Genomic DNA, 10,938 nt, shown 5'->3' with positions numbered 1-10,938 from the left:
ATGGGCTTCCATAGTGCTAAATTCTGTGATGTTTCTAACTTGATCTTTGATGGATGGTTTAGGTGTATTATGTTAATTCTCACAACAATTCTATGAGATAGTGTTACCATGATCATTATTACCATTTTACATATATATATATATATATATGTATGTATATATATGTATACATATATACATATACATACACATATATACATATATATACATATATATGTATACATATACATATATATATATATATATATATATATATATATATATATATATTTAAAAGTAGGCTTTACACCCAGCACAGAGCCCAACATGGGGCCTGAACTCACCACCCTGAGATCAAGACCTGAGCTGAGATCAAGAGTCAATGTTTAACCGACTGAGCCACCCAGGCACCCCTCATTATTCCCATTTTAGAGATGAATAAACTGAGGCATAGAAAAGTTAAGCATTATGCCCAAGGTCACAAAGTCAATACATAGATATTTTGATCTGGGATTCTGCCTTCAGTGCACATGCACTTACCACTGAGGTCAATCACACTCAATTTCTGCTTTGTGCCCAGCTTCCTGCTCACAGTCAGAATGAGGAGGCAATGCATGCCCATATAGAACCTCTAGAAAACAGTATTAGAAAATAATATATACTCAAATTCTATGTTATGTGTACAGATTCTTAAATACAATAGAAGTTCACAGAAAGGATGATCAATGGGGATGTTTCCCACTGGTTTTGGACTTGAAACAGGTCTTGAGAAATGGATTTGAGTAGACTAAGTAGGAGGAAAGGGAATGGGGAAGAAATTCCAAAGTGGAGGAAATATGAACCCCATGTCAGAAGTAGAAATGAGCAGGGCGCCTGGGTGGCTCAGTCGGTTAAGCGACTTCGGCTCAGGTCGTGATCTTGTAGTTCGTGAGTTCAAGTCCCGTGTTGGGCTCTGGGCTGACCACTCAGAGCCTGGAGCCTGGAGGCTGCTTCGGATTCTGTGTCCCCCTCTCTCTCCACCCTACCCCTGCTTGTGCTCTGTGTCTCTCTGTCGTTCAGAAATGAATCAACATTAAAAAAAAAAAAGAAGAAGTAGAAATGAGCATGGTAATACGTGTTTGAAATTCCTGGCCTATGAAGTAGGTCTTCTTCAGGAAGAGATGGACAATTCAGCTGGAGAGGTATGGAGGAGCCTAAAAGCCAGAAAAAGGAAAAGAACTGTAGAGGTACTAGGTAGAAATTGAGTTTAAGGAAGTTACCCTTGTAATGGCATACTGGATGGAAGTTCTCAAAAGCTGTGAAGGGTGTGACATTTTACCCTACGCACAATGAAAAAAGTTAGCCCTTTGCAAAGATGCTGGCAGAAGACACCAGACTCCTGAGCAGAGACAAATGACTTTCTTATCCATGGCACAGAGAGCAACATGAGTTTCAGTTTTACATCCATTCTCTTTGCTCCTCAGGTCCCATAGAGATGATGCAGAGTGAATGCTATATACGCCATGACTGAGGAACCCCAAGCCTGAGGAACTCCAATCTTTTACAGTGGTCTTCAAGAACCCTTGCCTGACTTTTGTCTGGGGGCACGGGGGGGTGGGGGCAGATATTATCTTTATTATGCTAGACGATACACAAACCCATTCTCTGCTCTAGAGGGAGACAGTCGGAAAATCAAGCCATCTGTACCTCTTGAGGCTTGCAAGAAAGGAAGCAACATGAGAAACCCATGAAAAATTGGTTCCCAGCAGAAATCATCTGAAAAATAGCAGTCTGGGTACAAAGGGTTTGGGATATTTCGTGTAAGTTCTATGAGATCAGGACTCTTACCTGTTGCTATTAATGTTGATCCCTCCCGCCCACCAGAGTCACATGTTGAAGCTCTAATCTCCAATGTGTGATCAGAAGATCTGATCAGAAGACGACGATCTCTCTCCGCCACGTGAGGATACAGAAGGAGGCCATGTGCAAATCAAAAAGACCGTCTTCAACAGACGCTGAATCTGCTGGCACCTTGATCTTGGGCTTGCCAGCCTCCAGAACTGTGAGAAATAAATGTTTGCAATTTAGGCCCCTCAGTCTATGGTAATTTGTTAAAGCAGTCCGCGTTGACTGACTGTTGTCAGTCTTGTTCACTGTACAAGTCCTACAGATAAATATATAATAGGACTTCAATATTTACTGTCTAATAAATATTTAGTGTCTAATAGTTTTTTAGTGTTCATTATATGCCAGGCCCAGTACTTATCACTGGACAAGTGTTAACTCATTTAATCCTCATAACAACAGGTACTTTTATCATCCCATTTTACAGATGGGATATACACATAATACACGTAGAGACACACATGTAGAACTAGTAAACAAATTCAGCAAACTTGAAGGCTATGAGATCAATATATAAAAATCAGTTGTATTTCTATACGCTAACAATGAGCAATCCAAAAATGAAATTAAAAAAACAATTCCAGGGGTGTGTGAGAGGCTTAGTTAAGTGTCCGACTTTGACTCAGGTCATGATCTCACAGTTGGTGAGTTTGGGCCCCACGTCGGGCTCTGTGCTGACAGCTCAGAGCCTGGAGCCCACTTTGGATTCTGTGTCTCCCTTTCTCTCTGTTCCTCCCCCACTCACACTCTGTCTGTCTCTCAAAAATAAATAAAGATGAAAAACAATTGAAACAACAATTCCATGTACAATACCATCAAAAATATTAAAATACTTAGGGATGGATTATTGTTAAGATGGCATTATTTCACTTCCAACCTACTAGTATGGCTAGTTCCAAAAAGAAAGCCAAAACCAAGCAGAACAACAGAAGGTAACAAGTGTTGGTGAGAGCAGGGAGAAATCGAAACTCTTGTGTGCTGTTGGTGGGAATGCAAAATGGTGCAGCAGCTATGGAAAACTGTATAATGGTTCTTCAAAACTTCAAAACGGAATTACCCTATTATCCAGTAATTTCACTTCTGGATATAAACCCCCCAAGAACTGAAAGTAGGAACTCAAACAAATATTTGTACACCCATGGTCATGGCAGTATTATTCACAATAACCTAAAGGTGGAAGCAACTCAAGCATCCATCGACAGACGGATAAAAAAGGTGTGGTACATACATGTAACAGAATATTTTTCAGTCTTAAAAAGGAAGGAAATTCTGACACAAGTTACAACATGGATGAAATTTTAGGACATTGTGCTGAGTGAAATAAACCAGTCATAGAAGGAAAAAGGCTGGGGTGCCTGGGTGGCTCAGTCGGTTAAGCGTCCGACTTCAGCTCAGGTCATGATCTCGCGGTCCTGATTTCAAGCCCCGCCTCGGGCTCTGGGCTGATGGCTCAGAGCCTGGAGCCTGCTTCCGATTCTGTGTCTCCCTCTCTCTGCCCCTCCCCCGTTCATGCTCTGTCTCTCTCTCTCTCTCTCTCTGTCTCAAAAATAAATAAACGTTAAAAAAATTTTAAAAAAAATTTAAAAAAAAGAAGGAAAAAGGCTCTATGATTCCACTTATATGAGGTACCTAGAGTAGTCGAATTCATGGATGCAGAAAGTACAATGGTGATTGCTAGAGGAGAGAAAAGTTATTGTTCAGTGGTTATGAATTTCAGTTTTAGAAGATGAAAAGAATTCTGAAAATGGATAGTGATGTACAAAAATGTGAATAACCAAGTGTGGTCTCGCCATCAGTGGAATATTATGCAGCCATTAAAAAGGAAGTGTGAATACATGCTATAACATGGATGAACCTTGAAAACATTATACTAAGTGAAAGAATTCAGACATAAAAGATCACGTATTCTATTATTCCATTTAAAGAAATGTCCAGAATAGTCAACTCTATAGAGACAGAATAAAGATTAATAGTTAACTAGTTAATAATAGTTAACTAGTTAATAATAGTTAATAATAAAGTTGCAAGGGAATGGGGGAAGGAGGGAATTGAGAAGTACATGATTTCTTTTTAGGGAGATGGAAATGTTCAGGAATGAGATAGTGGTGATGGTGTACAACATGGTGAATATACAGAAAGTTACTACATTATTTACTTTAAAATTGGTAAAATGCTAGATTTTATGTTATGTGGATTTGAGCTCCATTTTTATTGTTATTTTTTTTTTAATTTTATGTTTATTTTTGAGAGAGAGAGAGGGACAGAATGTGAGTGGGGGAGGGGCAGGGAGAGACGGAGACACAGAATCCAAAGCAGGCTTCAGGCTCTGAGCTGTCAGCACAGAGACCAATGTGGGGCCCAAACCCACGAACCGTGAGATCATGACCTGAGCCGAAGTGGGATGCTTCACCAATTGAGCCACCCAGGTGCCCTTGAGCTCCGTTTTTAAAAAGGAATGAATCAAAAATGAATGAATTCCCTTCAGGTTTCACATCTGGGTAACTAAGAGAATAATTTCATTGATAAAGATAAGTTAGGAACGGGACCCTGATATTTGAGGAAAAATGGCAAATTTGCCTTTTTAATTTTTTTTGGCTAAATAGTCGATGTTATCAAAATGCGGCAAATTATCTGCAGGAAAGCAAATACAAAATGTATAATTTTCAAATTTATTAAAAAATAATTTATTGTCAAGTTAGCTAACATACAGTATATACAGTGTGCTCTTGGCTTTGGGACTAGATTCCTATGATTCATTACTTACATACAACACCCAGTGATCATCCCAACAAGTGCCCTCCTTAATACCTATCTCCCATTTTTCCCACCCTCTACCTCCACCCCAACCATCGACCCTCAGTTTATTCTCCGTATTTAAGAGTCTCTTACGGTTTGCCTCCCTCTCTGTAACTTATTTTTCCTTCCTTTCCCCTATGGTCTCCTGTTAAGTTTCTCAAATTCCACATTTGAGTGAAAACATATGATATCTGTCTTTCTCTGACTTGTTTCACTTAGCATAATACCCTGCAGTTTCATCCATGTTGTTGCAAATGGCAAGATTTCATTCTTTCTCATTGCCAAGTAGTATTCCATTGTATATACAAACCACATCTTTATCCATTCATCAGTTGATGGATATTTGGGCTGCTATAAACATTGGGGTGCATGTGCCCCTATGAATCAGCCCTCCTATATCCTTTGGATAAATTCCTAGTAGCACTATTGCTGGGTCATAGGGTAGTTCTATTTTTAATTTTTTCAGGAACCTCCACACAGTTTTCCAGAGTGGCTGCACCAATTTGCATTCCCACCAGCAGTGTAAGAGAGTTTCCCTTTCTCCACATCCTTTCCATAATCTATTGTTTCTTGTGCTGTTAATTTTAGCCACTCTGATGGGTGTGAGGCGATATCTCAATGTGGTTTTGATTTGTATTTCCCCGATCATGAGTGATGTTGAGCACTTTTCATGTGTGCATTAGCCATCTGGATGTCTTCTTTGGAAAAGTGTCTATTCATGTCTTCTGCCCATGTCTTCAGTGGATTTTTTTTTTTTCAGCTGTTGAGTTTGGTAAGTTCTTTATAGATTTTGGATACTAACTCTTTATCTGATATATAAATATATAAAAAGTGTTTATATATTTGCAAATATCTTCTCCCATTCCATTGGTTGCCTTTTAGTTTTGTTGATTGTTTCCTCTCCTGTGCATAAGCTTTTTATCTTGATGAGCTCCCAATTGTTCATTTTTGCCTTTGGAGATGTGTCAAGTAAGAAGTTGCTGCAGCTGAGGTCAAAGAGGTTGTTGCCTTTAACATGCTGACTTCAAATTGAAGACTCCACATGTAGTTGGATATTATGACCTTTCACAGATGTCTAAGGGTTCAGGGCTGGAAATAAGATTTGGGAACCTTCAGCATAGAATATGGTAGAGACTGGGAGAAGGAAGTACTCCCCAAGAAAACAGTCCCTTCTTTGTAGGCCATAGTCTATTCTCTCTAAGAAGGCCCAATGCTTTAAAATAAACAAACCCTGGGGCACCTAGGTGGCTCAGTGGGTTGCGCGTCTGACTTCGTCAGGTCATGATCTCACAGCTTGTGAGTTCGAGCCCCGTGTCGGGGTCTGCACTGACAGATCTGATCCTGGAGCCTGCTTCGGATTCTGTGTCTCCCTCTCTCTCTGCCCCTCCCCTGCTCATGCTCTCTCTCTCTCTCTCAAAAATAAATAAACATAAATAAATAAATAAATAAATAAATAAATTAATAAATTAATTAATTAAATAAACAAATCCTATCACCTTCTGAAATGGCCTACTCTGGGTTGGCAGGATGAATGGTAATGTGAGAAAAGGCGTAATTCTATTTTCATTTGAAGCTTTCCAATCTGCACTAGGACCTCTTCCCCACTCCTTCTCAAGGCTGGGCCTGGTCTTTCGACGAGGAACATCCACTTTTCTTTTCCTCAGAGCACTGAGACACCAAGAAATGACCGTGTTTACATTTCGATGAGCCCTTTCCAATGGGAGTTGTTTTTTTTTAATGTTTATTTATTTTTGGGACCGAGAGAGACAGAGCATGAACGGGGGAGGGGCAGAGAGAGAGGGAGACACAGCATCGGAAGCAGGCTCCAGGCTCCGAGCCGTCAGCCCAGAGCCCGACGCGGGGCTCGAACTCACGGACCGCGAGATCGTGACCTGAGCTGAAGTCGGACGCTTCACCGACTGAGCCACCCAGGCGCCCCTCCAGTGGGAGTTTTAAGTAGAAGAGTGATTTTATCTAATTATGTTTCTCAGAGATCCCACTGGTTATTGTGTACAGAATAGGTGGGAGAAGGAATTCAGTTTGAGAGCAGTGTAGTTTTTTTTCCCTTTTGGCAGTGAATCTCCTTGGAAATGATATTCTTCAGTTTTTCTTCAAAATCAAATTCTTCTCTGATTTTAAAGTTAAAAACGTATGTATACCTGAGTTCACATAGAACTTTATTTAGTTTTTTTTCCTCTCTCTTTCTCTCTTTCTAAATTTTAGATAAATTAAATACATTCCTTTCTATTTCTTTTTGAGATAAAGAGGGAGTGCACGTTGGGGAGGGGCAGAGAGGGAAACAGAGGATTCAAGGCTCTGCACTGACAGCACAGAGCCCAACTCGGGGCTTGAACCCATGATCATGAGATCATGACCTGAGCTGAAGTCTGATGCTTAACCAACTGAGCCATCCAGGCGCCTCTCTCTCTCTCTCTCTCTCTTTCTCCCTTCCTCCCTTTCTTCCTTTCTTTCCTCCCTCATCCCCCGTCCCTCCCTTCCTTCCCTCTTTATTTCTTTTATTCATCAGTAAACACACACACACGCGCGCGCGCATTAAAAACTACATTTAACAGTTAGGTTACAGTTAGGAACTCATACCTCTGCTGTGGGTGTGTTTAGCAGAATTTCTTTGGAAACTTTCTAGATATTATAACCCAGTGGGGGAACCTACCAACAGACTTTTGATTTCATTTTCCCATTGCATTCCAAATGACGGTTTTTATGTTTTCTTTGATAAGGAGAAAACTGAGTTTGTGAAGGGGTAGACACACAGCTATGTAGTTACTCACCTGGCATTTCAGAGGGCTGGTTGCAATTCTCCAAGGGCAAATCCCAGAAATAAACAGAAATCTGCAGGTAATACTTTGGTAAGATATTGCGGCAGTCAGTACTGTTCTATCTATGCAGGTCTGGTTAGCTCACCTGTAGGAGTATTCAGAGAATTTCCCTAGAGAACTAGGAGCTTTAAAGGATGCTCTCAGAGCTGCTTTAAAAACCAGAAAATTTTTAATGTATTCTTTCGTTTTCCATGGTTACCGAAAGAAATACACATTATAAATTTCAAATCTAAGAACCGGTCCGGTTGAGGACAAAGGTGTCTGGTGCCGTAAGTTTGTGCATGAGAGACGTGCCCCCCAAGGCGTTTGTATGGCTGTGTTGCGTGATGTCTGCACTGCTTTAAATCAGATTTTCCCACCCTCGGATGATGGTTCCAAAACTTCGCTTGTCTCTTCAAACTTGCTACACAACCCTCGACTTCCTCTCCCAATGGTGCCTGGTATTTCATCAAAGGAATGGAGACCACCAGGTGGTTTCCTGCAGGTTCTGCCTCTTATTCAGCACTGTCCTTCTCCCCACGAGGAAGGGAGGCACGCACAGCCTCTTCTCCTTTATCTAACCTCCGTGCAGCGTCCCCAAGTTCAAGGGCTAGGTAAAGAAGGGAATGTGAGTGGTAACATAAACCTCTTGCACTAAAATTCACACCTTGCTCTTCTACTCCAGCCGTTTCTTCTGCAGGCAGTAGCCATTTTCCTGTCTCTCTGAACATGAACTCGCTGAATTTCTCAACCTCTACGAGACCCAGTTTTGGTGCAGTCCCTTGCAGCTTCTTGAGAGTCTCCTTTTCCTTGGCCTCTTTTGAGCTCCTCTCTTCTTGGCTTCTTAGGTTCTCAGGACCTTTTGTGCGTCCCTTTCCTCCTGCCCATCCACTGGAGGCTGGGTTCCTCGGGGGCTCTGCCTTAGCTCATTGCTTTTCTCTCCGTGTCCCCCTCCCGGTTATCTCATTTATTCATGTGACTCTGACCATCTTGTCCGTGTGGATGCCTGCTAAGCATCTCCACTTGGAGATTCCATAGGCACCTCAAACCCAAATTGCCTCCTCCTCTTTCATTTTGCCTGCAAATTACCTGGTAATTTCAATTCTGTCACCGTACCAGTCAGGATTCTGTTGGGGGTGCTCACAGACGATTTCAGATCCCCTATATGGACCTTGAGCTAAGAATAAGAATGGGAAGCTCTGAGCGCATATTTCCTTCTCTAAGTTCTCCAACGTACTTAGAAGCAACCAATCACTCCCAGCATACTCAGCGTTGTCACTAAAATATCTTATGGCAGCAAACGCTTGTTCACTCAAACCTTTACCTTTTATGGCAGAGGTTGGCCAACTAAGCCTCCTGGACCAAATCTGGCTTGCGGTCTGTTTTTGTAAATAAAGTTTGATCAGAACACAGCCACACCCATTCATATACTTACTGTCTGATGGCTGCTTTTGAGCTACAGCCAGAGTTGAGTAGCTGTGGCTCGCAAAGCCTAAAGTATTTACTACCTGTCCCTTTTCGGAAAAAGTTGGCCAACCCCTTTTCTATCGTCATTTGATTAAAGGTGGCACGGTATGACAATTTGTGTATCTGTTTGCCACTGCATGCTACATGCTACCGGTGTCCTCTTTACCACTGGAAACAGGGCAATTATGAACATATTTAAATCCAACAAAATCAGAGAATGAATTCCAGACACCCCAAAACCTATTCGGAGACCCCTAGACCCCTGTAATCGTGTCCAGCACCAAATTGTCTAATGTTGGAGTTCGATCAGAGAAGCAAAACCACTCGAAATTGGACCTCTCACCATTGTGAGATGCGGTTCAATGGTCTCTGGGAGATCGTTCTCTGTGTCAAGTTTGCAGGGTGGGCAGTCAGGAGAAGAAGGAGGATGTAAAGTGGAGAAGAAGAGCAGGGACGGGCTGGAGCCCAGAGCCTCCAGCTGAAGGCCCGTGACGATGGACTGGAACTGTATCACTTTCTCATCACTTCTAGCTTCTATGGGAGGAGCTGGCATACTTTGCTGTGGAGCTAAATACTCCCCTGGCTCAGGAGTCAGAAAAGCGGGAGGAAGATGCCGGAGGAGGCAGAGCAGTTGCAGGACCGGCTCTGGCCCCACGCCCAGGAGCTGAGCCCACAGATAACGACAACACTCGTGAGTTCCATCAGTGCCTCCTGCTTCTGTACCAACCTTACATGCGTGAAACCATGGCTGCTGCTTCCCCTCTACTTCCCAAAGCTCACGTGAAATGTCTCTTTGGCCCAACCTTGCCAGAAACATACAAAGAAGAGCGTTCTGGGAAATAGTCATCGTAACCAAGCCAACAGACTACAAATCACCACAATCACCTTCCCAACCATTACATTTTTAATTGAATTATTTAAAAAAATTTTTTAACGTTTATTTATTTTTGAGACAGAGAGAGACACAGCATGAACGGGGGACGGGCAGAGAGAGAGGGAGACACAGAATCGGAAGCAGGCTCCAGGCTCTGAGCCATCAGCCCAGAGCCCGACGCGGGGCTCGAACTCACGGACCGCGAGATCCTGACCTGAGCTGAAGTCGGACGCTTAACCGACTGCGCCACCCAGGCGCCCCTTTAATTGAATTATTTTAAATTGTAATTAAATTACTTAAAATTTCTGAGTAAATTCTACTTTCTGTCTCTCCACGTACCTCTAGTGGTTACCTAGTCTCAAGTAACGGTGCACTATTCACTAAACTTCTATTTTTGTAAATAATTTATTTATCTTTTAATTTACATCCAAGTTAGTTAGCATATAGTGCAACAATGACTTCAGGAGCAGATTCCTTAATGCCCTTACCCATTTAGCCCACTCCCCCCTCCCAAAACCCCTCCAGCAACCCTCAGTTTGTTCTCTATATTTAACAGTATGTTATGTCTTGTCCCCCTCCCTGTTTTTATATTATTTTTGCTTCCCTTCCCTTATTTTCATCTGTTTTGTATCTTAACGTCCTCATATGAGTGAAGTCATATGATTTTTGTCTTTCTGTGACTAATTTCACTTAGCATAATACCCTCCAGTTTCATCCACGTAGTTGCAAATGGCAAGATTTCATTCTTTTTGATTGCCGAGTAATACTCCATTGTATATATATACCACATCTTCTTTATCTATTCATCCATAGATGGACATTTGGGCTCGTTCCATACCTGGCTAATGTTGGTAGTGCTGCTATAAACATGGGGGTGCATGTGCCCCTTAGAAACAGCACAACTATACCCCTTGGATAAATACCCAGTAGTACAATTGCTGGGCCGTAGGGTAGTTCTATTTTTATTATTTTTTTTATTAAAAATTTTTTTTAACGTTTATTTATTATTGAGAGACAGAGCACAAGCGGGGAAGGTGCAGAGAGAGAGGGAGACACAGAATCCGAAGCAGGCTCCAGGCTCTGAGCTGTCAGCACAGAGGCCAATGTGAGGCTTGACCTCAC

The 10,938-nt window shown here is 42.0% G+C and overlaps 1 long non-coding RNA gene across 2 annotated transcripts in view; it reads right to left on the bottom strand.

Moving 5' to 3' along the window:
- Window positions 1-249: 249 nt before the first annotated feature.
- Window positions 250-10,938, bottom strand: part of LOC113599067 (uncharacterized) — a 34,103-nt gene continuing 23,414 nt past the window's right edge. For both annotated transcript variants that reach the window (XR_008295132.1, XR_003419790.2), the window contains exons 3-4: window positions 1,807-1,995; window positions 250-1,172 (exon numbers count right to left, since the gene is read on the bottom strand). This is a non-coding gene — a long non-coding RNA (uncharacterized LOC113599067). The remainder of the gene's footprint in view (window positions 1,173-1,806; window positions 1,996-10,938) is intronic.

The sequence above is a fragment of the Acinonyx jubatus genome, chromosome C1 (assembly GCF_027475565.1).
Source record: "Acinonyx jubatus isolate Ajub_Pintada_27869175 chromosome C1, VMU_Ajub_asm_v1.0, whole genome shotgun sequence".
Classification (NCBI taxonomy): domain Eukaryota; kingdom Metazoa; phylum Chordata; class Mammalia; order Carnivora; family Felidae; genus Acinonyx; species Acinonyx jubatus.
Note: the sequence above shows the minus strand (reverse complement) of the source record. Positions and strands in the feature narration are given on the sequence as shown.